The following is a 6,289-nucleotide window of genomic DNA, read 5'->3' as shown; positions in this document are numbered from 1 at the left end:
TTCCCAGATGCACAGCCCGTTTGGGGGAACCACTGGGGTGGTGGGACTGGTCTCTGAGGATTTGCCTGTTGGGGGCTTGACATTTCCTGATGCCCATCAGAGAGCTGCAAAAAAGTATTAGTATTACAGTATTGTTAGGCTGTTATGATTAGGGCTATCTCTTTGTGTGGTTGTTCAACTTAGCAGGTTGTTCAACTTACCACTGCCATCCTTCGTGATGTGCATGTGGAGTTAGGGAAATTCCATAAGCTTCTGTTAAGTAATAGAGTTGACAAAATGGACAGGGAAATATTTGGGAAGAAACTTAGAATTGTGGTTTGAAGGAGACTCAGCATTCTGCTGAGTTTTGTGGTAGAAGATAGCAGGATCCTTGCTGCACCCAGTTGGGCAAATCAACCACAATCCTACACATGGAAAACAGGTCACAATTTTGAGAGCATTTGAGAAAGGAAGAGGTAGGGATGGGATAGCTCTCCCTGGTATCCGATCACTTCAACAGCTTCTCTCTTGTCTCCAGATCCTTTTGTGACACACGTGGCCTCTCAGCCACAGCCAAGAGGTGAGGGACGTGGTCTTACCCAAGACTCCTTTGGAAATTCATCACCTTCGGTGCCTACACCTGGCTGTGTCAGGCTGCTTCTGTGGTGGGAAATGGAATTTATGGGCACCAACCCCACGTGCATGGAAAACAAACTTCTCTCCCCTCATTATCAGCATGACCTGATTTCCTAAAGTACAGGGCTCAGCTCCACAAGGTCGGCTCAGAAATTACTTTCTCATCAGGCCAAGGACAGCGTTTCAAAGTTGCTGTGTTTTCTCGATCATTTCCTTCCCCTCCTCCTCACTTCACTTCCTGTTTTTTCTTCCTCTTTCTCCACCCCCACCCCATCTCTACTGGCCTGTCCCTTGTTGTCTGAGAACAGGAACAAAGCCTGAGTGTGGAGAATCATGATTTCCTGAGGTGCCCTCTCTGCACTGCTGGGAACCTGGGCCAGCCCAGCCTCTCTGTGGCATGGGAGCCCCAGCGGGGAGCCAGGCAGGAGACACGGCCTTTGGAGCGCCCCCTGTCTGAAAGAGAATCAATAAGAGTAATCCTCCATGTCTTTACAACAGATTCACCTTCCAAAGATATTTCTCACGCATTTCAGCTAAAACAGTGGAGAAGATACACAAGTCCTCTAGTCCAGTTTAGCTGAACAAAAAGTAGATTTAGGAGTTGGGCATGGGTTCATTGCTGTTCCTCCACTGTATTCTCTTTATGATTCTGCAGATCATTCTAGTTCTCGAAAGCTCAGTTTCCCAGCTTTTTGGAAAAATAAAGTTAATGATAACTCACAGGGATTTTTTGAGGACAAATTAGGTAAATGTGTCTACAAAATTCACGTGGTATGCCGGGCAGCTACTATCTGCTTAATAAAAATGAGCTCCTTTTTATTTTCCCCCTATGATTTGGTTTTCTGCATGGAGTGGCTGTTCAAACGTACAGTAGCCAGAAAAAATCCCATAATAAATGATACTCATGGGACGAGGGTCCATATCTATTACTGTGTTTCCCTGAAACATGGAGAGAAAGAGAGAAAGAGGGGGAGAGAGAGAGAGAGAGAGACCTACCATCTGGGTGCACACATGCCGGTTACTGAAAAACAGAGTCACCCACCGCTGTGTTGTGGGTAGTGGTATTCCATAACAATATTTTTCTAATGGAAAACAGGGAGAGCCATCCCAACCACATGGCTGAGGTAGACTGTTTTACGAGTTTAGTTCCCAGGGGTAGAACTACAAAAACAGCAATCTGGAAAAAGTGCCACCTCCCTTTTCGAAAATCTATTTTAAAAAAAGACTTCACATTCAGGGTCGATGACCATTTGTTTGAGAAGTCAGCCTGACCATGTGGCTGATTTTTAAAAACATTCCAAAGGCCAGAGAGTCAGAGATGTGTTCCAGTCTGGATTCTACTCCCAAATTGCTGAATCCTTGAATGAGGCTGTTTTCTACTCTGAGCCTCAACTTCCCCAAGTACGAAATGAAAAAAAATTGACAAGATCATCTCATAGATGTTTTCCAGCCCCGGTAATCTATGCCTGTGACTCTCTCTGCACTCCGTAAAAGAATATATTGTGACTAGAGGAGAACAGGAAACTGCCTCTCATGATAACTTGACCTGCATTCTCTTTTAGCAGATTATTGCTAACTTAACGACAGAGGAGCCACAGGACTCTAGGGACCACAGTTCTTGCCTTGGCCAGACAGCTGCTCAGCTGGTTCATCCCATCAGCCTGGATTGGTGCAACTGAATCACAGGAGATATTTCCAGGTAAGAAACAGCTGACTTTGGTTATAGCATATAGCACAGTCATAACCAACGTTTTAGTGTAGGGAGTGTGTAATGTGCATGCATATAGAATACTTTCAAGTAGTAAGGACAGTCATTTCACCAGATTTGCCTTCTTTGATTAGAAGCCATGCCTCCCAATATCACATCCATCTAAAGAAAGACAAACAAAAACAAAGACATACATCATATTTGACATGTATTTCCAGGTAGCTGTGATTTTGAAGTGGTTAAAGGCTCCTGAGTCTTATAGCTGTATTCTGCATGGGATCTGTGCTATCTTGAGTATTTTGCATGTTTAGGCTTGAAACAGAGTAGCTTAGAACTACATGCAGGGGACAGCAGGTTAGAGCTGTAGTTTTAGGTTACCTTTTCCTTGCAGAATTTATTTAAGATGGAGTGTGATTGTTATTCCTTTCTGCCTTTCCCTGGACAACCAGATTTAGATACACAGACAGAGAAGTCCTTTAATAACCAACCTCCTCAGATGGAATTTAGATCTCATGCCAGAGACCTGCCTTGCTATAACATTTTTAGAGATAAATTCAGTTCACGAAGTTGTCATCCAAGGGCGCTTGCAGTGAACCAGCCGCTGCTAACCATGCCCATCACCCTCTGCCCCGACTGCCAACATGTTTTTTCTCTCTTGTTACTGCTCTTCTCTCTTGCCTCCTCCCAATCAGTTATAGACACTTTTCTTCTTATGTGCAAGAATATGGCCACATCTACTTGAACTTCTTTGTTGGACTTGCACCTGACATGGGCTGACATCCCTCCCCGATGACTAAAGATCTGGTGAGGATTCAGCTCCCTGCACTCTCTCATCTTAACACATCTCTCTTGGGAGAGACCAGGGTACCTCCATTTATAAGACCAGGACTCATGAAGGAGATGGCAGTGCACTGAGTTGGTCATACACCTGTTACTCTTTCACTGGATGCTGGTGTTACCTCCTGCTCTCCTCTGTCCTGAAACTTCTTTTTCAGCTAGATATCTTGAGTTTCCTTGAAAACTAAAACCAGAAGCATTTCATGAAGCCTAGCATAGGACAGAAGGTAAGAGCAGGTGACATCTAATGCATTATACAGGTCTGAGTTCCCAGAGACATATCCCAGACATGTTCATTGTGCCAGATTCTCATTCTTTGGGGAATAGGTTTATCTCATTCTTCCTTCCTTTCTTCCTCTTATGGCTTCTTTCTCTAGAGTGGTCCCTGAGCTATAACTTGATTCAGAGGAAAGGGAACAGGTTTTGGAATTAGACAGATCTGACTTCAAATCTTAGCTCTGCTATTTAATAGTTGAGTGATTTTTTTTTATATCATTACAATTCCTGAGCCTCTGTGTCCCTACCTGTAAGATGAAGACTGTACATTCTGTTACAGGCTGGTAGTGAGGATTAAATGAGATAATGCATGAGCATAGCTTCTTGCATGTAGTAGACCTCAGCAAATGTTAGCTCCTTTCCCCACCCAACCTTTTGTAGAGCTACTTAAAAATAGCTTTGATCTCATACCTGGATTCCATTTGAACTAAGATTTAGGGGTAGGCCTTGTCCACAAACACTGTAAGTCCCAACCACCTAAAGAAGAGAGAAGCTATTAACGGGCTTTTGATTTCAGAGCTTCTGTTTAATTTAAGCAGCCTCCCCTCCCCTGGGCTTTGGCCAGATTGTCTGCTCCAACCCAGCCATTTGGGAGGTTTGCTCTGTCCTTTCTAATTTCAGGGCCTACCACACTCCTAGTCCTGTGACTCCATCTTTTGTCCCATGAGGTGGTAGCTGAAAACTAACTTCCTCCAGCAGCTTTTCACTTCAAACTGGCATACTTCCAAGACCCAGAAGGGCAGACTCATTGATTTGGGGAAGGCGTCCTGGCCCTGCACTCAGCAAGACAGATTCTATGCACTCGCTCATCCAGGGTTTTCTTCCTGGCCTCTTAGCTCTGTCAGGGCATTTGTTCAACCAGCCATCCATTCATTCAGCAAATATTTACACAGCGTGTCCTATGCGGCATGCAGGGGATGCTGTTCTTGGTGCTAGGGATACAGTGCAAAAAAATCAAAGTTCCTGTTCTCAGAGTACTTGCATTTGAGTAGGACCAGGGACACATCAACAAGTAACAAACATACGTGTACTATATGAAGCCCTATTAAGTGCTATGGAAGAAAAAGCAGAAAATGATAAGTAAATAAAGTCAAACCAGAAGAGAGAGGGAGCTGGAGGAAATGGCATTGCTGATTTATATAGGGTGCCAGGGAAGGCCTCCCTGAGGAGGCAATATATGAGCAGGATCTGGAGGAAGTGAGGGAGTGAGGCAGGAAGGAACAGCTGTAACGAAGGGGATTGCACTTGGCTTCACAGGACTGCAAGTGGCCCTAGGATTGGAGAGAGGAACGAGGGGCCTGTGGAAGGAGGTAAGGACAGAGAGGAGTGGGCAGGTGGTGCGGGCCTTGGAGGCTGCTGCGAGGACTGCTGTGGCTGGCTGTTCTGAAGATACTTCTATTCCTCCTCTCTCTTCCTCAGAGCATCTCAAAGGCCCAGCCTCTGAAGCATCCCTTAGTAGAAGAAGGATGGGTGCTTTTACCCGACAGAGTAGTCATTCCTTCAGGAGTCTGTATGGGCTCTAGCTACTGAGCCTGTGAATGAAGGAGTCCTGGCCCGTCCTTAGGAGCCTATGGCTTGATTCAAGGCATCTTGGGGAAGTTGCATTGATAAATTCTGTCCAAGTAAACAGTTGTCCTAATTTGGTCATTGTAGAACCAGTTTGTTAGAGTAGGAATTTTCCACTGGAACCTCCCATAGGTCATTTCTACCAATTCTCTTGGAATTCACTTACATAATAGACTATTGGCAAGTCTTGCCTTCAGGGTGGAGGGAGGATGGATTCATTCAGCAAACATTTGGGTGCCTCTTATATGTCAGCACCCGCACTGGGCACTGGGGAGAAAGGGTGACCACATTGAGCCCTGCCCTTGAGTTGTTTGTGGTTTTACTGGGAGACGTGCTGGTGATGAGACAACATACACTTATCAGTGCTGCATAAGAATAGGTGTCAGGCAGCCCAGAGGAGAGGCCCTGCCCGACTCAAGGCAGACCAGAAAGCTCCCTGGGGATGAGCTGTCACCTTTCAGTGCTAGAGATGGGGAGGGGTCAGGCAGATAAAGAGTGTGGGGGAGGATGGGAACCTTCAGGGAAGGTGCTGGGAATTTCCAGGCCCCGGAGAAGCACAAGCAAGTCTGCTCCTCGGGGGGACTGCGCGGGGGACTGTGCACCATTGTGCTGTAGCTGTGGAACATGGACACATTCGGAGAGGAGCTGGAGGTTCTACGAGGGGCCTTGAGTCTGTTCTGAGGACAGCCTGGAGTTGTTAACAGTTTTTAAGCAAAAATGGAGGGCCTGATAGGATTGGAGTTTTAGAAAGTGAAGGGCCTAAATTCATGACCTTTAACATGCTTGCTTTATGCTCCTCATATTATTATGAGATCACAGGTCCCTCAGCTGTAAAATAGGTTGACACAGATCAATGGAATAAGATGGTTGTTGGTGGATCCTGGATAAGCACACTGGCCCTTTCCACCCCGAGCATCCTTGTGAATGCTGACAACATTTCGTGTCCAGTCTGGGTACACACATTGCCTGGAAATGGTTAGAACGTGAGCCTTGTTTTTGACGGGGGTAGTGGCTGGCAAAAGCGCATACCATTTTAGTATAAATGATGGAATTTAGGTCTTTTTACATTTTTTTACAGTCAGAAAGTGAATGGGTGGTGCCCGTCTTTTAACCCTCTCTTCGCTGAATACTGAAATAGAAGTGTTTGCTTTAGAAAGTACACAGTCGTTGATCGGATAATTCCTGAGTGCCCACCACATGCCAGACACTGTGGTGGGCCTGTGGCCACCAAGACAATTCAGAAATGGGCATCCTCTTGGGGAGTTCATGATCGTGTGACAAGGACAG

The 6,289-nt window shown here is 45.7% G+C and overlaps 1 protein-coding gene across 1 annotated transcript in view; it reads left to right on the top strand.

Annotated features, from left to right (window-relative positions):
* The first annotated feature begins 2,268 nt into the window (after positions 1-2,268).
* CYRIA (CYFIP related Rac1 interactor A) overlaps positions 2,269-6,289 on the top strand; it is a 53,986-nt gene continuing 49,965 nt past the window's right edge. Inside the window, exon 1 of the mRNA XM_063078716.1 lies at positions 2,269-2,314. The gene's annotated coding sequence lies outside the window, so the exon portion shown is untranslated. The remainder of the gene's footprint in view (positions 2,315-6,289) is intronic.

This window comes from Cynocephalus volans, chromosome 14, assembly GCF_027409185.1.
Source record: "Cynocephalus volans isolate mCynVol1 chromosome 14, mCynVol1.pri, whole genome shotgun sequence".
NCBI lineage: Eukaryota > Metazoa > Chordata > Mammalia > Dermoptera > Cynocephalidae > Cynocephalus > Cynocephalus volans.
Note: the sequence above shows the minus strand (reverse complement) of the source record. Positions and strands in the feature narration are given on the sequence as shown.